General features: G+C 49.5%; 11 non-coding genes across 11 annotated transcripts; 5 read left to right on the forward strand and 6 right to left on the reverse strand.

Annotated features, from left to right (window-relative positions):
* Positions 1–265: 265 nt before the first annotated feature.
* trnav-aac (transfer RNA valine (anticodon AAC)) lies at positions 266–338 on the reverse strand. Its single transcript has one exon. It is a non-coding gene; the product is annotated as a tRNA-Val (tRNA).
* Positions 339–1535: 1197 nt separating this feature from the next.
* trnad-guc (transfer RNA aspartic acid (anticodon GUC)) lies at positions 1536–1607 on the forward strand. The gene has a single exon. It is a non-coding gene; the product is annotated as a tRNA-Asp (tRNA).
* A 634-nt stretch (positions 1608–2241) lies between these two features.
* On the reverse strand, positions 2242–2314 carry trnav-cac (transfer RNA valine (anticodon CAC)). Its single transcript has one exon. It is a non-coding gene; the product is annotated as a tRNA-Val (tRNA).
* Positions 2315–2765: 451 nt separating this feature from the next.
* Positions 2766–2837, reverse strand: trnae-uuc (transfer RNA glutamic acid (anticodon UUC)). Its single transcript has one exon. It is a non-coding gene; the product is annotated as a tRNA-Glu (tRNA).
* A 201-nt stretch (positions 2838–3038) lies between these two features.
* Positions 3039–3110, forward strand: trnah-gug (transfer RNA histidin (anticodon GUG)). Its single transcript has one exon. It is a non-coding gene; the product is annotated as a tRNA-His (tRNA).
* A 1816-nt stretch (positions 3111–4926) lies between these two features.
* trnad-guc (transfer RNA aspartic acid (anticodon GUC)) lies at positions 4927–4998 on the forward strand. Its single transcript has one exon. It is a non-coding gene; the product is annotated as a tRNA-Asp (tRNA).
* A 1145-nt stretch (positions 4999–6143) lies between these two features.
* trnae-uuc (transfer RNA glutamic acid (anticodon UUC)) lies at positions 6144–6215 on the reverse strand. Its single transcript has one exon. It is a non-coding gene; the product is annotated as a tRNA-Glu (tRNA).
* Positions 6216–6416: 201 nt separating this feature from the next.
* Positions 6417–6488, forward strand: trnah-gug (transfer RNA histidin (anticodon GUG)). The gene has a single exon. It is a non-coding gene; the product is annotated as a tRNA-His (tRNA).
* Positions 6489–9554: 3066 nt separating this feature from the next.
* On the reverse strand, positions 9555–9626 carry trnae-uuc (transfer RNA glutamic acid (anticodon UUC)). Its single transcript has one exon. It is a non-coding gene; the product is annotated as a tRNA-Glu (tRNA).
* Positions 9627–11980: 2354 nt separating this feature from the next.
* On the forward strand, positions 11981–12053 carry trnam-cau (transfer RNA methionine (anticodon CAU)). The gene has a single exon. It is a non-coding gene; the product is annotated as a tRNA-Met (tRNA).
* Positions 12054–18306: 6253 nt separating this feature from the next.
* trnaf-aaa (transfer RNA phenylalanine (anticodon AAA)) lies at positions 18307–18388 on the reverse strand. Its single transcript has one exon. It is a non-coding gene; the product is annotated as a tRNA-Phe (tRNA).
* Positions 18389–22417: the final 4029 nt, after the last annotated feature.

Here is a 22417-nt window from a genome sequence, read left to right on the forward strand (position 1 = left end):
GCCGATTCTTGATGAGATCTTGGGCTCACTAAGAAGCCCCCGCTGGATGCTAATCTTTCTGTTGTTCTTGCAGGTCCTGCGCTGCTTTTGAGCCGACAGAGCTCGTCCTGATCTGTCGGCACAGCCCAATTGCAAATGATCGGCTCCGCATACAGAAGGAACGTGCGTTTGGTACAAGAGTGCATGAAGGCACCTGAAATACATTGGGAACAAATGACCGGTCGCTCAATACCTCTGTGAAGTACAGGAGCGTGCAAAACGAGGCTGTTTCCGCCCGGTCTCGAACCGGGGACCTTTCGCGTGTTAGGCGAACGTGATAGCCGCTACACCACGGAAACCTGCAGGGACTGCTGCTGGTGTCTCGCTTGCGTTTCGGGCTGAGAAAGGGACGCGTCACTTTAGGCAGGGGGCGCTGGAGAGAGGAACAAAGGGCGCGATGAAACAAAACACCGAAACCCGGGATCTTTAGATCTTCAGTCTAACGCTCTCCCAGCTGAGCTATTTCGGCGGTGCACAGAGCCCACAGCCACCTGCTCCAGCCTTCCTGTGTTGCGGCATGAGCGCACCAAGAGTAGCGGGAGAGTGTTGCAGGAACGTCACTCAGAAGGAAAGCCACCCAGGTGCGCCCTCTGAGCTCTGTCCAGCGCATCTTCCTCGCATGGACTCCTGCCTGCGACGGGCAGGAAACAATTAGCAAGAACAGAACAACACCCCATGGGTGTCTCATGACCACACCTTAGGTTGTGACACGTGCAGGTGTGAGGGGTTGCCGGGCTACTTTGGAGCAGAGCTTGGGCGGAGGGAGGGCGGGAAAGCAGACAAAGAGGTGACACCTCAAGGTCTGCACGATCACAGCTCTCCGCCGCCCCAGGCTTCCGCTCGATAAGCTGCTGGACACACTCGCCCCTCCTCACACAGACCGTGGAAAAGCCCCCGAGTCGGAGGGCTCTCTCTTCCTCCCAGGAGCTCTTGGACACGACGCACAGACAGGGTGCGGGGAGCCGCCGCCTGCAAACACGGCTCCAGGCAGGACTCCACTCCGTAGGAGCCGCAGAGCAGAGGAGATGGGGGCAGCTTAGCTCCTGTGCAGAGACCTGAGCTGCTGTTGCTGCAGACGCTGTCTTTTCTGCACTCGGGGTAGGAGTGAATGTTGAGTTGCCCTTAGAAATGAAGCAGAGTACTTCAACGGCACGGGTGTGTGTGTGTGCGTGCGCCCTGGTGATTCTGGGAGACAGATCGAACCTGGGCTAAAAGAGAGGAGGCTTAGCCCTCTTCCATTTGCTACTTCAAAGTTGTACAACCCATTTGTATTTGCTAGGCGGCGCAGTTTATCGTGCACAAAGAACGCTTTGAAAAGCGTCCAAAGCAAGTCATTCCGAGTTGGTCGTTTGTGTTTTCCGTTCAGACGCGAAATGCTGAAATGATCTCTCGGCTCCTCGGTTGTCATTTCTGCTCCGTAAAGGAATCACAGCACGCGTCGCCTTCCAGCACGCTGGGTCGGGACACGATGCCGGGGGTCGGAGCGTGTGATGTCTTCCTCGTTAGTATAGTGGTAAGTATCCCCGCCTGTCATGCGGGAGACCGGGGTTCGATTCCCCGACGGGGAGTAGCTTTTCTTTTACCTCCTTAGAGAAAGGACTGCCTTTCACTTCTCTGTTTTCTAACACAGCGTCGTGCACCTTTTCATTGCTCTCGCTTTCAGAGCCTCCGCACGGCACAAGACTCGACATCAGGAAGCACATTGAATTGAAAGCAGGGAGCGCTGCGACATGCACTGTGCAGATCCCGCCACACTAAGAGGTGAGTGGGTCTGTTCGATGCACAAAGAACGCTTTGATAAGCGTCAAAGGCAAATCATTCCGAGTTGGTCGTTTGTGTTTTCCGTTCAGACGCGAAATGCTGAAATGATCTCTCGGCTCCTCGGTTGTCATTTCTGCTCCGTAAAGGAATCACAGCACGAGTCGGCTTCCAGCACGGTGGGTCGGGACACGATGCCGGGGGTCGGAGAGAGTGATGTCTTCCTCGTTAGTATAGGACCTGTCACGTGGACCTGTCACCTGTCCCCACCTGTCACGCGGGAGACCGGGGTACATCAGGACGCGCATTGAAGTGAAAGCAGGATGCGCTGCGACATGCACTGTGCAGATCCCGCCACACTAAGAGGTGAGTGGGTCTGTTCGATCACAGCGCTAGGCGAATCCCCAATCCCCTTTTGTGCGTGGCGACAGAAGAAGTCTGGTCTGTTTCCGCCCGGTTTCGATCCGGGGACCTTTCGCGTGTGAGGCGAACGTGATAACCACTACACTACGGAAACTGTGGTCAGATGTGCCCAGCGGCCCAGCGCTGAGCTTCGCCAATGCGATTCAGCTGCTTCCAGTGCCTTTATTGGGGTGCGCTGATGGACCGTGCTCTCTCTCCAGAGACCAGCACGCCTGTCATGGACGGAGCAGGAAAGACGGCGCCACATTCTACAGCCCTCTCCACGCAATCGACGAAATCGGGCTACTGAAGTGGAGAAAATCGCCTCTCCAGAAAGTGCAAATATCATCTTGGAGAGTATAAATCCTATTGCCGAAGGTCAGCCCTGTCTACCAGAGTGACCCTCCCACCTCCTGCAGCGATGGTCAGCTCGTCTCACACGCGAGAAGTTTCGGCTGGAAACAAGCGCCCCCTCTTCTCGCACGTTTTGCACGTTGAGTAGTTTTAATGCGGCTCCTTCGTACACAGTGCTGATCTTTTGGAAAGCAGGAGGCAAAATTGACACGTTCCCATACCGGGAGTCGAACCCGGGCCGCCTGGGTGAAAACCAGGAATCCTAACCGCTAGACCATATGGGAGTGCACAACCCTGCTGTTCCGGGCATCATGCAAGCAAACTACATAAATATGAGAAAACACGCAAGAGAGTTGTCACTCAGAGTGTCGAAGGGTCGATGTATACTGGGGCTCAGTTGAAATGCAACGTCAGGACTTTCCCGAATTATGTCACACGAAGAGAGCACAGCCTTTTCCGCCCTGCCACGTGTGTATCGGTAACTCGCCGTGATCGTATAGTGGTCAGTACTTTGCGTTGTGGCCGCAACAACCCCGGTTCGAATCCGGGTCACGGCAGAATAGGGGCGTCTGCTTTTACTACTTGCACGAATGAAGGCAAAAAAAAGCCAATTGATGTGAACGAACGGCGCTTTACAGAGGAGTACTGCCTGACTGGATCGTTGATGAACGACAGAGACCACTCCGACCTCTTCTCGGGTTTCTTCAATGACTTACTAAGGATCTTCTTCACATTCGCCCATGCAGGGGAAGCCAGTTACACCAAAGCAAACGCAGGAAAGTGCAATTCAAGCAGAGACCAGGAGGGACTTGTTTACACCGAGAGTGGTCGGAGAATGGAACAATGCGCCCAGCCCTGTTGCTGGAGCCGATTCTTGATGAGATCTTGGGCTCACTAAGAAGCCCCCGCTGGATGCTAATCTTTCTGTTGTTCTTGCAGGTCCTGCGCTGCTTTTGAGCCGACAGAGCTCGTCCTGATCTGTCGGCACAGCCCAATTGCAAATGATCGGCTCCGCATACAGAAGGAACGTGCGTTTGGTACAAGAGTGCATGAAGGTACCGGAAATACATTGGGAACAAATGACCGGTCGCTCAATACCTCTGTGAAGTACAGAAGCGTGCAAAACGAGGCTGTTTCCGCCCGGTCTCGAACCGGGGACCTTTCGCGTGTTAGGCAAACGTGATAGCCGCTACACCACGGAAACCTGCAGGGACTGCTGCTGGTGTCTCGCTTGCGTTTCGGGCTGAGAAAGGGACGCGTCACTTTAGGCAGGGGGCGCTGGAGAGAGGAACAAAGGGCGCGATGAAACAAAACACCGAAACCCGGGATCTTTAGATCTTCAGTCTAACGCTCTCCCAGCTGAGCTATTTCGGCGGTGCACAGAGCCCACAGCCACCTGCTCCAGCCTTCCTGTGTTGCGGCATGAGCGCACCAAGAGTAGCGGGAGAGTGTTGCAGGAACGTCACTCAGAAGGAAAGCCACCCAGGTGCGCCCTCTGAGCTCTGTCCAGCGCATCTTCCTCGCATGGACTCCTGCCTGCGACGGGCAGGAAACAATTAGCAAGAACAGAACAACACCCCATGGGTGTCTCATGACCACACCTTAGGTTGTGACACGTGCAGGTGTGAGGGGTTGCCGGGCTACTTTGGAGCAGAGCTTGGGCGGAGGGAGGGCGGGAAAGCAGACAAAGAGGTGACACCTCAAGGTCTGCACGATCACAGCTCTCCGCCGCCCCAGGCTTCTGCTCGATAAGCTGCTGGACACACCCGCCCCTCCTCACACAGACCGTGGAAAAGCCCCCGAGTCGGAGGGCTCTCTCTTCCTCCCAGGAGCTCTTGGACACGACGCACAGACAGGGTGCGGGGAGCCGCCGCCTGCAAACACGGCTCCAGGCAGGACTCCACTCCGTAGGAGCCGCAGAGCAGAGGAGATGGGGGCAGCTTAGCTCCTGTGCAGAGACCTGAGCTGCTGTTGCTGCAGACGCTGTCTTTTCTGCACTCGGGGTAGGAGTGAATGTTGAGTTGCCCTTAGAAATGAAGCAGAGTACTTCAACGGCACGGGTGTGTGTGTGTGCGTGCGCCCTGGTGATTCTGGGAGACAGATCGAACCTGGGCTAAAAGAGAGGAGGCTTAGCCCTCTTCCATTTGTATCTGCTAGGCGGCGCAGTTGTCGTGCACAAAGAACGCTTTGAAAAGCGTCCAAAGCAAGTCATTCCGAGTTGGTCGTTTGTGTTTTCCGTTCAGACGCGAAATGCTGAAATGATCTCTCGGCTCCTCGGTTGTCATTTCTGCTCCGTAAAGGAATCACAGCACGCGTCGCCTTCCAGCACGCTGGGTCGGGACACGATGCCGGGGGTCGGAGCGTGTGATGTCTTCCTCGTTAGTATAGTGGCAAGTATCCCCGCCTGTCACGCGGGAGACCGGGGTTCGATTCCCCGACGGGGAGTAGCTTTTCTTTTACCTCCTTAGAGAAAGGACTGCCTTTCACTTCTCTGTTTTCTAACACAGCGTCGTGCACCTTTTCATTGCTCTCGCTTTCAGAGTCTCCGCACGGCACACGACTCGACATCAGGAAGCACATTGAAGTGAAAGCAGGGAGCGCTGCGACATGCACTGTGCAGATCCCGCCACACTAAGAGGTGAGTGGGTCTGTTCGATGCACAAAGAACGCTTTGATAAGTGTCAAAGGCAAATCATTCCGAGTTGGTCGTTTGTGTTTTCCGTTCAGACGCGAAATGCTGAAATGATCTCTCGGCTCCTCGGTTGTCATTTCTGCTCCGTAAAGGAATCACAGCACGAGTCGGCTTCCAGCACGGTGGGTCGGGACACGATGCCGGGGGTCGGAGAGAGTGATGTCTTCCTCGTTAGTATAGGACCTGTCACCTGTCCCCACCTGTCACGCGGGAGACCGGGGTACATCAGGACGCGCATTGAAGTGAAAGCAGGATGCGCTGCGACATGCACTGTGCAGATCCCGCCACACTAAGAGGTGAGTGGGTCTGTTCGATCACAGCACTAGGCGAATCCCCAATCCCCTTTTGTGCGTGGCGACAGAAGAAGTCTGGTCTGTTTCCACCCGGTTTCGATCCGGGGATCTTTCGCGTGTGAGGCGAACGTGATAACCACTACACTACGGAAACTGTGGTCAGATGTGCCCAGCGGCCCAGTGCTGAGCTTCGCCAATGCGATTCAGCTGCTTCCAGTGCCTTTATTGGGGTGCGCTGATGGACCGTGCTCTCTCTCCAGAGACCAACACGCCTGTCATGGACGGAGCAGGAAAGACGGCGCCACATTCTACAGCCCTCTCCACGCAATCGACGAAATCGGGCTACTGAAGTGGAGAAAATCGCCTCTCCAGAAAGTGCAAATATCATCTTGGAGAGTATAAATCCTATTGCCGAAGGTCAGCCCTGTCTACCAGAGTGACCCTCCCACCTCCTGCAGCGATGGTCAGCTCGTCTCACACGCGAGAAGTTTCGGCTGGAAACAAGCGCCCCCTCTTCTCGCACGTTTTGCACGTTGAGTAGTTTTAATGCGGCTCCTTCGTACACAGTGCTGATCTTTTGGAAAGCAGGAGGCAAAATTGACACGTTCCCATACCGGGAGTCGAACCCGGGCCGCCTGGGTGAAAACCAGGAATCCTAACCGCTAGACCATATGGGAGTGCACAACCCTGCTGTTCCGGGCATCATGCAAGCAAACTACATAAATATGAGAAAACACGCAAGAGAGTTGTCACTCAGAGTGTCGAAGGGTCGATGTATACTGGGGCTCAGTTGAAATGCAACGTCAGGACTTTCCCGAATTATGTCACACGAAGAGAGCACAGCCTTTTCCGCCCTGCCACGTGTGTATCGGTAACTCGCCGTGATCGTATAGTGGTCAGTACTTTGCGTTGTGGCCGCAACAACCCCGGTTCGAATCCGGGTCACGGCAGAATAGGGGAGTCTGCTTTTACTACTTGCACGAATGAAGGCAAAAAAAAGCCAATTGATGTGAACGAACGGCGCTTTACAGAGGAGTACTGCCTGACTGGATCGTTGATGAACGACAGAGACCACTCCGACCTCTTCTCGGGTTTCTTCAATGACTTACTAAGGATCTTCTTCACATTCGCCCATGCAGGGGAAGCCAGTTACACCAAAGCAAACGTAGGAAAGTGCAATTCAAGCAGAGACCAGGAGGGACTTGTTTACACCAAGAGTGGTCGGAGAATGGAACAATGCGCCCAGCCCTGTTGCTGGAGCCGATTCTTGATGAGATCTTGGGCTCACTAAGAAGCCCCCGCTGGATGCTAATGTTTCTGTTGTTCTTGCAGGTCCTGCGCTGCTATTGAGCCGACAGAGCTCGTCCTGATCTGTCGGCACAGCCCAATTGCAAATGATCGGCTCCGCATACAGAAGGAACGTGCGTTTGGTACAAGAGTGCATGAAGGCACCGGAAATACATTGGGAACAAATGACCGGTCGCTCAATACCTCTGTGAAGTACAGGAGCGTGCAAAACGAGGCTGTTTCCACCCGGTCTCGAACCGGGGACCTTTCACGTGTTAGGCGAACGTGATAGCCGCTACACCACGGAAACCTGCAGGGACTGTTGCTGCTTGCGTTTCGGGCTGAGAAAGGGACGCGTCACTTTAGGCAGGGGGCGCTGGAGAGAGGAACAAAGGGCGCGATGAAACAAAACACCGAAACCCGGGATCTTTAGATCTTCAGTCTAACGCTCTCCCAGCTGAGCTATTTCGGCGGTGCACAGAGCCCACAGCCACCTGCTTCAGCCTTCCTGTGTTGCGGCATGAGCGCACCAAGAGTAGCGGGAGAGTGTTGCAGGAACGTCACTCAGAACGAAAGCCACCCAGGTGCGCCCTCTGAGCTCTGTCCAGCGCATCTTCCTCGCATGGACTCCTGCCTGCGACGGGCAGGAAACAATTAGCAAGAACAGAACAACACCCCATGGGTGTCTCATGACCACACCTTAGGTTGTGACACGTGCAGGTGTGAGGGGTTGCCGGGCTACTTTGGAGCAGAGCTTGGGCGGAGGGAGGGCGGGAAAGCAGACAAAGAGGTGACACCTCAAGGTCTGCACGATCACAGCTCTCCGCCGCCTCAGGCTTCCGCTCGATAAGCTGCTGGACACACCCGCCCCTCCTCACACAGACCGTGGAAAAGCCTCCGAGTCGGAGGGCTCTCTCTTCCTCCCAGGAGCTCTTGGACACAACGCACAGACAGGTAGCGGGGAGCCGCCGCCTGCAAACACGGCTCCAGGCAGGACTCCACTCCGTAGGAGCCGCAGAGCAGAGGAGATGGGGGCAGCTTAGCTCCTGTGCAGAGACCTGAGCTGCTGTTGCTGCAGACGCTGTCTTTTCTGCACTCGGGGTAGGAGTGAATGTTGAGTTGCCCTCAGAAATGAAGCAGAGTACTTCAACGGCACGGGTGTGTGTGTGTGCGTGCGCCCTGGTGATTCTGGGAGACAGATCGAACCTGGGCTAAAAGAGAGGAGGCTTAGCCCTCTTCCATTTGCTACTTCAAAGTTGTACAACCCATTTGTATCTGCTAGGCGGCGCAGTTTATCGTGGACAAAGAACGCTTTGAAAAGCGTCCAAAGCAAGTCATTCCGAGTTGGTCGTTTGTGTTTTCCGTTCAGACGCGAAATGCTGAAATGATCTCTCGGCTCCTCGGTTGTCATTTCTGCTCCGTAAAGGAATCACAGCACGCGTCGCCTTCCAGCACGCTGGGTCGGGACACGATGCCGGGGGTCGGAGCGTGTGATGTCTTCCTCGTTAGTATAGTGGCAAGTATCCCCGCCTGTCACGTGGGAGACCGGGGTTCGATTCCCCGACGGGGAGTAGCTTTTCTTTTACCTCCTTAGAGAAAGGACTGCCTTTCACTTCTCTGTTTTCTAACACAGCGTCGTGAACCTTTTCATTGCTCTCGCTTTCAGAGCCTCCGCACGGCACACGACTCGACATCAGGAAGCACATTGAAGTGAAAGCAGGGAGCGCTGCGACATGCACTGTGCAGATCCCGCCACACTAAGAGGTGAGTGGGTCTGTTCGATGCACAAAGAACGCTTTGATAAGCGTCAAAGGCAAATCATTCCGAGTTGGTCGTTTGTGTTTTCCGTTCAGACGCGAAATGCTGAAATGATCTCTCGGCTGCTCGGTTGTCATTTCTGCTCCGTAAAGGAATCACAGCACGAGTCGGCTTCCAGCACGGTGGGTCGGGACACGATGCCGGGGGTCGGAGAGAGCGATGTCTTCCTCGTTAGTATAGGACCTGTCACGTGGACCTGTCACCTGTCCCCACCTGTCATGCGGGAGACCGGGGTACATCAGGACGCGCATTGAAGTGAAAGCAGGATGCGCTGCGACATGCACTGTGCAGATCCCGCCACACTAAGAGGTGAGTGGGTCTGTTCGATCACAGCACTAGGCGAATCCCCAATCCCCTTTTGTGCGTGGCGACAGAAGAAGTCTGGTCTGTTTCCGCCCGGTTTCGATCCGGGGATCTTTCGCGTGTGAGGCGAACGTGATAACCACTACACTACGGAAACTGTGGTCAGATGTGCCCAGCGGCCCAGCGCTGAGCTTCGCCAATGCGATTCAGCTGCTTCCAGTGCCTTTATTGGGGTGCGCTGATGGACCGTGCTCTCTCTCCAGAGACCAGCACGCCTGTCATGGACAGAGCAGGAAAGACGGCGCCACATTCTACAGCCCTCTCCACGCAATCGACGAAATCGGGCTACTGAAGTGGAGAAAATCGCCTCTCCAGAAAGTGCAAATATCATCTTGGAGAGTATAAATCCTATTGCCGAAGGTCAGCCCTGTCTACCAGAGTGACCCTCCCACCTCCTGCAGCGATGGTCAGCTCGTCTCACACGCGAGAAGTTTCGGCTGGAAACAAGCGCCCCCTCTTCTCGCACGTTTTGCACGTTGAGTAGTTTTAATGTGGCTCCTTCGTACACAGTGCTGATCTTTTGGAAAGCAGGAGGCAAAATTGACACGTTCCCATACCGGGAGTCGAACCCGGGCCGCCTGGGTGAAAACCAGGAATCCTAACCGCTAGACCATATGGAAGTGCACAACCCTGCTGTTCCGGGCATCATGCAAGCAAACTACATAAATATGAGAAAACACGCAAGAGAGTTGTCACTCAGAGTGCCGAAGGGTCGATGTATACTGGGGCTCAGTTGAAATGCAACGTCAGGACTTTCCCGAATTATGTCACACGAAGAGAGCACAGCCTTTTCCGCCCTGCCACGTGTGTATCGGTAACTCGCCGTGATCGTATAGTGGTCAGTACTTTGCGTTGTGGCCACAACAACCCTGGTTCAAATCCGGGTCACGGCAGAATAGGGGCGTCTGCTTTTACTACTTGCATGAATGAAGGCAAAAAAAAGCCAATCGATGTGAACGAACAGCGCTTTACAGAGGAGTACTGCCTGACTGGATCGTTGATGAACGACAGAGGCCACTCCGACCTCTTCTCGGGTTTCTTCAATGACTTACTAAGGATCTTCTTCACATTCGCCCATGCATGGGAAGCCAGTTACACCAAAGCAAACGCAGGAAAGTGCATTTCATGCAGAGACCAGGAGGGACCTGTTTACACCAAGAGTGGTCGGAGTATGGAACAATGCGCCAAGCCCTGTTTCTGGAGTCGATTCTTGATTAGATCTTGGGCTCACTAAGAGGCCCCCGCTGGGTACTAATCTTTCTGTTGTTCTCGCAGGTGTTGCGCTGCTTTTGAGCCGACAGAGCTCGTCTTGGTCTGTAGGGATAGCCCAATTGCAAATGATCGGCTCCAGGTACAGAAAAAACGTGCGTTTGGAACAAGAGTGCATGAAGGCACCGGAAATACATTGGGAACAAATGACTGGTGGTTCAAGACCTCTGTGAAGTGCAGGAGCGTGCAAGAAGAGGCTGTTTGCACCCAGTCTCGAACCGGGGACCTTTCGCGTGTTAGGCGAACGTGATAGCCGCTACACTACAGAAACCTGTAGGGACTGCTGCTGGTGTCTCGCTTGCGTTTCGGGCTGAGAAAGGGACGCGTCACTTTAGGCAGAGGGCGCTGGAGATAGGAACAAAGGGCGCGATGAAACAAAATGCCGAAACCCGGGATCGAGCCAGGGACCTTTAGAACATACTCTCACGAATCGTTAGAATACGTGCGTTTGATCATCAATTGCGTAACAACCACATTCGTTCGACTTGAGCCATCAAGCTCATAGTTTTCAAATCTTGAAAGCTGTCATTGAGCACATCATAGTCTGCAGTACGCCCCGTAACTTGCGTACTTCAACAGAAAGAAGAGCAGACAGCTCCATAAATATGCGAGGCGCAGAGAGTGCAAGGCGAGCCGCACACGTTTCGGTGACTGAGAGAGGGCAGTTTTTGCTTCTGCATTTCCCAAGTAAGGACGCATGACAACAAGCGATCGCGGTGCTCATTTACGACATAGTGGTGATGAGTTTTCAGTACGTGTTCTTTTGAACGAGCAATGAGGTTGCTGCCTTGGACAGCTGACTGCACGCTCTCATTGTGCCACGTGATGAGTATTCACCAGGCTCGTTCAGTCATTAGTCACATTCCATCGTTTGCCATAAGCAGATGCTGCAAGGTGATGTGGATATCAGTTCCCAGTCTTGTGGACGAGGACAAAAAGAACACACAAGGGCTCATCCGCAAGTTGAACCCAGGACCTCCCACACCCTAAGTGAGAATCATACCCCTAAACCAATGAGCCACGGAAGCACTTTCCATTTTATTCTGTCAGCGAGCTTGAGGACGGGGGAGAGGCGTCATTCGCTCGTCCAGTCAGACCTTCATCAATAAGTCAAGAAAGCCGCAATTACACGACTGCCTTGCAGATGAAGGGCAGTGAACTGCACCCGGTAAGAGGGGAACAAGCGGCACTAGGCGACACCGAGGCATGAGCCCCAGCGAGGGGGGTTAGCTTGCATGGTACAGCGGTCGCTTTGCATGCGAGAGGTAGCGGGATCATTTCCCACGTCCTCCAGGTGTGTGCTTAGAGCTTGATGTGCCGAAAGGTGTCCTTTAGCCTGTGGTCACACCTTGCATGGAGAGCGTCATGCAGCTGTCAATCATTTCGCAGCCACGCCCCCTCTTCATCTTCTCTCTGCCTTAAGCGTCTCCGCCACTCTCTCTTGACATTTCATGTCAGCATGTCAGAAGTCCGAGTGACGTTTTTAATGGCTGAGTGAGGGCACGATGCTGAAGCAGAGAGGCCACTTCAGCCAGAGAGACTTGTGCTAGGTGAGATCTGAAAAACAGACTCGCAACAGAAACAGACCAAAAAAGTATCGGTGAGATCAAAAGGCAAATGCAACATCCAGCAGAGGGCGTCTAAAGATTAGGGAACGGGCGACTGAAATCCATGAGGCAAACTTTCCGGCTGTGTACTGCAGCTGGCCTCGTTGGCGTAGTTGGTAGCGCGTCAGTCTCATCATCTGAAGGTCCTGAGTTTGATCCTCACACGGGGCAGGGCTGCTTCCTCTCTTGCTCTTTTCAAACACTTGCGGCAACTGTTCGCTCATAACCACGTCTGGAATGCGTGACCTTTACACGGGGGAGAAGCAACGCCGCATCCCTTTTCTAAAGAACATTCACATTCAGAAATAAGTCAAGAAATTTGCCATTACTTTCGCTCGCGCTGCTGTCAGCCTGCCCATGTTGCCAAAGAAAGATTCACTCGGCGTCAACATGACAGAACAGCGATCACTTGAAAACACTATTCCACACTCCGTAAGCAAGAACTTCAGTGTTTGCAGTCACCCGATATGCCGATAGTCAAAGGAGCACAAAACACGAAGCGTCAAAAGACAAGATGAGTTGATGGAAAGAGCGTTGAATTGATGAGCACAAAAGTTCAGCTCGTACAATAGGCAACGAAGGTCCCGGCGTCATCATCGCACTTGAAAGGACTGCCTTGCAGACTAAGGGCAGTGGGAGGTTGCTGTTTTGAGATGGAGGCATTGGGATGGTGGGCCGAGATCTATTCTTCTTAAGGAATTCTTCATCGTGAAAGATCGGTCCACAGGTCATCCAAAGAACTTACAAATTTTTTGGACTCAGGGAATCACGTGCTTCCAGAAGGGAGTGAAGTGCTCAAACACATGACATGCCCCCTTGATCTCACATGCACAATTCTGCTGCAACATGCACAGCTACCGTCCACACCAGGCAGTGGGGCTTCAGCAGAATTTGCTACGCCACCTGCAATTACATATCCAGCTGCACACATATACATGGCCCCTCTGTCCTTTTCAGGATCTCAAAAAAAAGCATAGCGTGGTTTTCCTGCAACCTGATTGACCGCATCTCCCTCAGAATGTGCCCCGTTGCATTCATTGGTGAAGCAGGACGGAGGCTAACGGGCATGCCAGAACAGTTAGGCTCAGCGATCTCTCCAAAATATTGTGGTTGTAGTGGAAGAAATATGGTTTAAATTGTACCTTGGTATTTCAAACTCTCTCTAGAATGTTATCCATTTCTATTTTATTTTGACAGGAACTGGCTAATGACACTAGATGAAAAGAGAAGAAAGAAAACACAACGTTTCGGCCGTGGAGCCTTCTTCAGGTGTGAGGGCTCCACGGCTGAAATGTTGTGTTTTCTTTCTTCTCTTTTAAGCATGGAATAGACCTATTACTTGTTCCTTTGCAGCCTACGCATGCTGACACAGCTCCCCACCTGAACTGCTAATGATGCCTGGTAGTTTGTGGTACTTGGGTATTGTCTTATGTTTGCTCAAACTGCATATGTGTGATTGCATATTTTTGGGTATTTTCATATGTCAATATTTAATTCACTGACATTCCTGTATGCTTGGAAGAAAGGTAGATTGGATTTGGCACAGGACGCCTGCCCATATTTGTTGATCATTGTTGGGCTGGAAAAACAATGATAAAAAGTGTATGAAAAAAGCTCTCTCCAATATTTCCCTTCTCTTCGCCATGGTTACACTGCCCGTTCTTTCCGTCTTTGGTCCTTCTACAAAGATTCCAGGGCTCTTTTTCCACCATAATATCAGAATATTTTTTTCTCTTTTAAAGGCTGTAGGTGGGGTGTGATGGACTGTACCACTATCATAGAAGATTTTTTCAGGACACATCGCAGTTCCATAGTAGAATTTATCAATAGTAGAATTCCATAGGACATTATTTACCAACATATTACCCAGTGTGAGACTCTGCCAGTAAACCTCAGAGCATTGAGTTCTCCACTGATAAAGATGGCTGTCTGAAGTCATGAAATCCACTGCTGGGATGCCTGAGAGACAGTAATTGAATCTTGGCTGGAATTAGGCTTTCTATTAGTGTTGATCTTTGGGAATTATGTGGTAAAAAGGGAAAACTCCTTTACTTTAGTCACTTTGAATGTTCAAATGTACAGAACCTGCAAAACTAAGCAATGAAAAAAATCCATCACCACTCTCATGATAGCATAACTCATAGTCTCTGCTGTTATGTAACAATACACACTTTCAATTTTCTTATCGCCTGTCTCCAGAGAGAATGTTGTTAGTGCTGATGACCTTGAATTAGACCTTGTTAACTCTGTAAAACAATCTTCCTCTGCTTAGATTTTCACTCAGATTGATTTTGTTCTCAGATTATTCCTGGCAGGACTGAGTTTCTAGGAAATGAAAAGTGAAAGAAAAAGTACAGAAGATCAGCCCTTGAATATACAACATTGTGCAGTGAGATTGTTAAATGTATTAGCTGCTATCCTGTGCTAGAGCCTGTCGTGGTAAGCAGTGGATGACAGGATCTAGCACAGATACTAATGAAACACTGTTAATGAAAGCTAAAACACTTGAGTCTTATTTTAGTTTTCCATTTCCCTTTCATTTGTGATGTACTGTACAACAGGCCACAGAACATGCACAAAAACAGATATGCACACATTCACACCAGGCAATGACAGTCTGCCCAGTCAGAATCTGAGCTGAGGTATCAGAATTCTGAATTCCCTGAATTCTGTCATGGATCATCCACAATAAGGGCAAAGTTTGAACACGAGGATCCCCAGAGCCTAGTAACATAAATCTTGGAGCAAAAGCAGATGATTAACTTCATAGTTTGTGTGGTTGAGCCAAAGTTGAGCATGAGGATATGTGAGTCACCATTCTTAGAAATGGATCCAACTTCAGACAGGCGTCAAAAGTAAGAGTATACAGTGCTGGGGCAATGACACTTCAATGATCAGAAGGATAACAAGAGTTTTAATGCATTGAAATTGATTTTCTGGTGATGCACACTGTCATGGAACTATTAATTTTTTAAGGATCACTTACTGACGTCAGACAGCTGCCAATTCTCCAGACTGGAAGGATGAACAGTTTATCCCCCTAGGTACCATATTTCCATATTTCGAAGCATTGGAATAATACATGTCATACAGCAACATAAAAACAGGAAGACAAGTATCACAGCCCCTATAATCGGTGTTAGTAACTTAAAAGAAAAACATTCCCCCTGGCCCAAACAGTGATTCTAACCAGGAGAGAAAAGCCGGTGTATCTTTTATGCCTCTCTCTTTATTCACCTTGTCTTTTAGTTCTTTTAAATGCTGAATAGCGAGTGTAAGATTTCCGTAATCATAGTCATTAGCTGGAATATATGTACAACAGGAGTCTCCTACTAAAGCATAGACTCCTCCAGATGCTGCATTTTGAAGGTCCAGCACGAACCTGTTCTGAAGTGCCATTAATCTAACTCCCCTTAATTCTTGTTTGATAGCGTCTAAGCCTTCTAACATGATATTAATAAAAGAGTACATTTCATAAAAAGTCGCATGGGTGAGGCTGTAGAATGAGGCATTAAAGCACATATATAACAAGATGCATTAAATTTCTTTAACTTTACAGTATGATTTATAAATTTATACCACAAATTACGCATATCCCCCTCATTATCAGTTTCATTCAGCCAGTTTGTATACAAAGAGGCTTCGTGTTTAGATTCTTCCTCTTTTGGGGTGGTGACAGGCTTCTACATAAAAAGGAAAAAGGCTGTGCACATCAGTCCCAAGCAGGTTATCCCCATCTGTCCTTGTGGAGACATCACTCCTGCGCTTTGTTCAGTTCGTTTGTGACCTTTTTACAGTGGGAAGCATGAATCCAGGGCACCATTTCTGTGACCTTCACAGCAGTGGCAGTGGTCAGCAGCACCTGGTACAGCCCCCTCCACCTGAGTGAACACCATTTCTTTTTCCTGAAGTCTTTCACCAGAATCCAGTCTCCTTATTCACTCATTAGTTCTTACAGCACAGGTAAATCCCTGTGGGCTGGAGCCCAGCATAATCCTAGGCTTTTTTGGTCAACATTGGTCAACAGATTGGTCAACAACTGGGTAATAACTCTTAGAAAAATCTACACATTGTTCCCCTGCCTCAGCTGTGACGTTTTGTAGAACAATTCTAGCTGAAGTTGTAAAATTTCTCTTTGTTCCGTTCCTGCAAAACATCTTATTATGAACAAACAAACCACAATAATCATTTGCATCTAGGGGAATCACTCCCAAGGGTAACCCCCCTTAAAGCTATATTGTTCTACCCATCAGGTTCTGCCACTAGATAAGAGAACCTTTCCCATGAAATCATTTTTTGACCTTCATGATCCCTTCAGGGCGTACAATTAGCACAGAAGCAGCAGCTTTAGTCCACATGTTTTTCAAACAGGATATTAACGATATGATCATAACGAATAATACCAGACCCACAAATATGTATTGAACCAGAGACCCTCTCCATGTTCCTAGCACAGACTGTAGCCATGCACCAATACCCCAATCATCTGGATTGCAGGATTTACGAAGAAAATTATTTTCGCAGTAATTAATTTATTATATTTACTATATTTATTATACACGTGTAAATTAATTACTGCGGAAATAATTTACTTCGTACACTGTGCAGAGTGCCGTATACTCCTAGTTGCGGCACACACGATACATACAGTAAAAAGCCTCAGGCACTGTGTTAGATGTGTTTTCGACGTTATATATGCGTTTATTAATGTCGTCGATTTTACGGTTGCAATTCGACGTTGATTATACGTCGAGGCGACGTATATATACGTATAGCCGTATTTTCGCCGTGAATATACGTATATTCGACGAATCAATGCCCACTGGGTAAACTCTTGAGCAAACTCTGAACCAGCTCTAAGGAAACTAATCCGATTAGACGTTACTTTGACTCATCTTTTTACGCTCAGTGCTGGATTGCTCAAACTCCAGCTAGGGTTAGGGTTAGCATTCCCACGCTACTTAGACACTTTGTTTACGCTCAGTGCTGGATTTTGGGAACTTCAGGACGAGTGGGAATTTTCTCCTATCTGTCAATTCTGTTTTGTTTTGGAGACTCTTGGCTGCCTATGTTGTACAGTGCAGCGTGAAGGAAACATTTTCCAAAACTGTGTCAGCTCAAAAGTTGTAAGAAAACCTCTCCAGCTGCTTTAACTCTCTTCATTTTTGTCATTTAATGTGACACTCGATGTATAACTGGAGCCTCACATATGCAAATGGTGAGGCTCCAGTTCGACACCACTTTACAGTATCTGACAAAAGCATGGCAGACTGTGCCATGACCGGCAGATAACTTCTGCTTATTTTTACCATATTAAACATTGGAAATCCTCCCACTTGCATTTGTGACACTTGATTTTGACTCCACCTAAGACACTCTTAAATCTTCAAACACTTTTCTCTTCTCCCGCAACACTCTTGTCTGTCGGCACTATGTGGCAGCATTGCATGACAACCCATCTCACCACAGAAAGGAACCTAACAGCTTTGGTAAGAGAGGAGAAAAGAACATAGCCCGTACGGGGATTGAACCCATGACCTTGGCGTTATTAGCACCCCGCTCTAACCAACTGAACTAACCGGCCTCACGACGGTGGTCCTCTCTGTGCTGCAAAAAATCGAACTCAGGGAATTTCTTTTGCCCTCCTTTGAATAGAAAGCCGTGTAATTCAGTGTACGGGCTTTCTCGTGCAGTTTCATGGTTCTTGTAACCCAAATCCTACACTGGCCTGAAGTGTCCCCCCATTTCACAGCATTTTTCAGCTGATTTAAAATGTACCTAAAGGAGAAGCATTATTGAAGACCATCAATTACCAAGAGCTTTTGTCAAAGGTTTTGGTGGTCATTTTTAATGACCACAGAGCACTATGACCTCGGTTTTACATCTCATCCGAAAGACAGCGCCCTTTTACAACACAGCGTCTCCGTCACTATGCTGGGACATTGGGACCCGCACAGACCTCAGGGTGAGCGCCCCCCCGCCGGCACCATTAACACCGCTTCCAGCTGGAAGCTTTGTTTTTCCCTGTAGCTTACCCTCATCCGGGTACTGACCTGGCTCACACCTGCTTAGCTTCAGTGGGTTTTCAGTTGCGAGTTGCAAGGGGATGCAAGTGATGGAGCCGCTCGCTGCAAAAGCCACTGCATTGGCCGGGAATCAAACCCAAGCCTCCCGCGTGGCAGGCAAGAATTCTACCACTGAAACACCAATGCTAAGTGTCTGGGCCTTCAAAAAAGACGCTTTTTTGGTGCTCTGTGCAAAAAGCGTCGACATATGCTTCCAGCTGCAAAATGCCATTCGCGGATGCTGAAGAATTTATTTCAAGGCAGCGGGTACAAGCGATTGGGCGTTTTAAAACCACCAGGAACAACAAAGAGGCGCGCTTCTTTGCTTGCGCCGGAACACACCGACTGGAGGCGGACAACGTAGTCGGCAGGATTCGAACATGCGCAGGGAGACCCCAATGGATTTTTAGTCCATCGCCTTAACCACTCGGCCACGACTACAGCAAGCCCCACAGCCGCTGCGTTCTTGCTACAATCTTACCTGGATCGCGAGGCGCCGGCGGAAGCCTATTTCAAAGTCGTTCTCCGTTTCAAAAAAACATTTCCAAAATACAAGCCTTGCAGACAGACACGCCTCAGAGGACTTAAGGGTGGCTTCATGTCGGAATGATAAAGTCTCCCCGTCCGGACATGAAAATGCCACTTTGTTACACACAAAAAAAGAATCAACAACAGAGAAATGCCCACAAGCATTTGAAAAGCCGCACCACGTCGCACTTGAAATAGCTCTTACATTAGTGGTAGACGCAGGAATCGCCTTTTTATTTACGCTCTTACCAACGCGATGGAAAGCAAAACAAAGCAAAGCAGAGCAAAACAAAACGAACAAACGAAAACCCTCACGTCCCGCACTTGCATATAACGCCGTTACGTGCCCAAGCGGTATTGTACGTCATCCTAGCACTGCACGCCGGTGCGTATGGTATATGGGAACGAGCACACGCCACGAATCGTCTCGAATCACTCCCTACAGCTGTAAGGTGCCTTGAAGCGTGCACCCCCAACATTCTTCTTTGCTCATCTGTGAAAGGTAAACTCTTGAGCAAACTCTGAACCAGCTCTAAGGAAACTAATCCGATTAGATGTTACTTTGACTCATCATTTAAGGGATCCTTGTTAATTGGAGAAATCAATGATTTCGAATGAATTCTGTATGCGTTAAAAGACAGCTATACACAGAAAACATGCAGGACACTGCTCATGATGTTTCCCGAGCCGAAACACAGTGCGTTTTTCCAAGCCATCTGACCAAGCCTGCCCACTGAAAACTGCAGGAGATCGTGTAAAGACGTTCAAGTTTGTAACTACTGCACGCACAGGAAGCAGAATAAATTCCTCTATTCAAACTGTCAAAGGTTTGCTTTGCGAACGCTGCAGGACATCGCACAATCTCTTTTGAACAGGGACAAACGATTTCTTATGGGGCGCAGTAAGTACAGACGTTTAAAAAGCTCCACTCATGCCAATGATGCAGCATGAAGAAGCGCAACCTAAAGTTTGCATTCCTAGCACTGTTGCAACCTAGCACTGTTGCATTCCCCGCATCAGTAGCTAAGAGAATATAATTTACGACTCTTGTTAATGCAGTTTCAGAAACCAGACTGAAATTTCTCAAGTATATTATTTGAATCCATTTGATGTTGGGCAACAACTATTCTTTCAAGACTTTTAGATTGAAATGGGACCTTTGAGACAGGCCTGTAGTTGTTAAGAACTTGTGGATCCAAATTTGACTTCTTAAGGAGCGGTCTAAGAACCACTACCTTAAATTGATCATGTACGACGCCTGACGCAAGCGATGCATTCATCATACTAATTATAGGTCCTGCCAGTCCTTCGAGGGAATCTTTGACTAGCTGAGTGGGGATGGGATCTAGCACACAGGTGGTTTACTTTGTCTTACGTCTGTGTTCATGAGTCCACCATAAGAAGAAATCTGAACAGGAGTGGTGATCATGCGAGGTCACCATGGAGGAAACCACTGCTCTCCCCAACAAAAAAACCACCACTGCCCCTCTCAAGTTTGCTAAAGACCACATGGATGTTCCACAGCAACTCCTGGAACAATGTTCTGTGGACAGACGTGACAAAAGTTGAACTTGTTGGTAAATGTGCACAGCGTTATGTTTGGAGATAACAAAACACTGCATACCAACTCCAAAACCTCATCCCACCTGGGAAGCATGGCGGAGGCTGTACGGCTTGCAATCATCGAGGGACCGATGAATTCCGAGATGTATCAGGAAATTCTACAGCAGAATGTCAGGGTGTCTGCCTGTGATCTAAAACTCAAAAGACGCTGGGTCTTGCAACATGACAAAAACAAAGGAGTACATCAACAACAGAGTGGCTGAAACAGAAGAAATTCCGTATGTTGGGATGGCCAAGTAAGAGTCCTGACACACACGCTTTCACTCATATGAGCTACACGGCTACCAAGATGATCTCAGGTGCGCCGAGCTTGTACGGAACATATTGAACTGATCGACGGCGAATTGTCTCTCAGACAGGCTTTTCACCTCTAAGCTCCCTGACTGACAGTGATCAGCTAGGTAGTAAAACAGTCAGCTGCTTCTAAGCCTTAAACAGCTGCATCTCGGCGCTTCCACGGAGAGATGATTTGAAAGCCGAACATCGCCCATTGGGAACACCTTACTATCACTAGTTTAAGAGACTCTTAAGGTTTTGCAGAGGTGCCTGTCTAATAGCATGCGCTTTGCAAGCTATAGGTGTTTAGGCTGAGGCAGAATGCCTGTTAACAAAATGTTTTTCTAAAGGGGCCTCGCACTCTTTTCCAAGCAATGGTCACCATCCCCACCGAGTGTCACAATGTAGTCATGTCCTAGGACATCACCTGTTAGTCTCCATTTGTCTGCCACCAACACTTTAGGTTACGGGGTCACAACCGCACCCCGGAGACCAGAGGAGCCGTTGGCGTTCTGGCGGCGCAGATTGGGCTGAAGGTGGGGCGCTTGAATCTCGCTGTTGGAGGCCGTCTGAAACTGACCCAAGCCTTTCCCTTGAATTAAATGTAAATAAGAAATGAACCCCAGATGCACATGGAATCAATCACGTGTTTCCTTTGAGCCGTTTCAGAGACTGCTCCAGAGTTTACCTTGCACAGATGCGCAAAGATTCATGATGGGGGTGCACGCTTCCAGGCGTCTTACAACTGTAGGGACTGATTAGAGACAATTCGTAGCTTGTGCTCATTTCCCTCTATTCCCCGTGTTGCAGTGGTAGGATGACTTAAATTCCTGCTTCGACACGTAACGGGATTATAATCAAGTGCAGGAGCTGAGGGCTTTAGTTTTGTTTCGTTTTCCATGGCGTTCGTAAGCGCGCAAATCAAAGGCAATTCCTGCGTCTAACACGAATGTAAATGCTTTTGAAAGTGCAGTGTGGTGCAGCTTGTAAAATCCTTGTCCACATTTTTGGTTCGTTGATGTTTTTTCTGTCTGCCAAAGTTGCATTTTGACATCCGGACTGGGGGACTTTATCATTTGAACGTGAAGCCAGCCTTAAACCCTCTGAGGCGTGTCTGTCTGCCGGCACGAATCTTGTGAAAGGTATTTTTTTTAACGGAGAGCAACTTTAAAAAGGTTTCCGCAGCCACCTCGCAGTCCGTGTTTGATTATAGGAGGAATGCGGCGGCGGGGAGCTCGCATTTGTCGTGCTCGAGTGGTTAAGGCGATGGGCTCGAAATGCGTTGGGGTTTCCCCGCGCAGGTTCGAAACCTGCCGACTCCGGCGTCTGCCGAACGTCACCTTGTGCCTGCGCGGCAGAGGCGGAGTGCCGCTTCTCCTTTCCTGGTACTATAAAAACGCTAAATCGCTTGGCCCCGCTGCCATGGAAAGCAATTCTTCAGATAACCACACATTTTGCGTTCGCACCTCTGGTGCTCTACTTATGCCTTTGAAAACCTAATGAATAAAGCTGTAAGAACCGACACGATGTGTAGGTGCTCTTAAAGCACGCAGTAAAGAACTGTTAACAGCAAGGGTTTCAGTGGGTTAACTGAGGAGAAGGCGTGATCGCTATTTGTTGACTTTTTATTTGGTGTTAGAAACACTCTTACTGTGCATGACGTGCAACAAATGTAGCCACAGAAATTGCATCACGCTTTCATGTATGCTATTGCAGACACCAACGTTGCCTAGATAGAAAACCGAAATAGCCGTGGGTTTGCTTGCTGGTCTGAAGGATCTCTCTTCAAATCTCTATCATTTGTCAATGGAAGTAAAAGGCGCTGCAATCTGATACGTTCAGAATCAAACCCGCAGCTGTTGTTCGACTTTATTTCTTGACTAATTACAACTGAGTGTCGCATGAGCAGTTACATAAACTTGTCTGGTATATTTGAACACAAATGCCGTTCTTCAATTAAAACTAACAGTACATTGTCAGGGACATTCAGTTCTATACAAACAAGAGACAGACAAGAGAATATTTCTACCGTTCATGTGGACT

This window comes from Lepisosteus platostomus, unplaced genomic scaffold, assembly GCF_059453375.1.
Source record: "Lepisosteus platostomus isolate fLepPlt1 unplaced genomic scaffold, fLepPlt1.hap1 Scaffold_46_H1, whole genome shotgun sequence".
In the NCBI taxonomy this organism is placed as follows: Eukaryota; Metazoa; Chordata; class Actinopteri; order Semionotiformes; family Lepisosteidae; genus Lepisosteus; species Lepisosteus platostomus.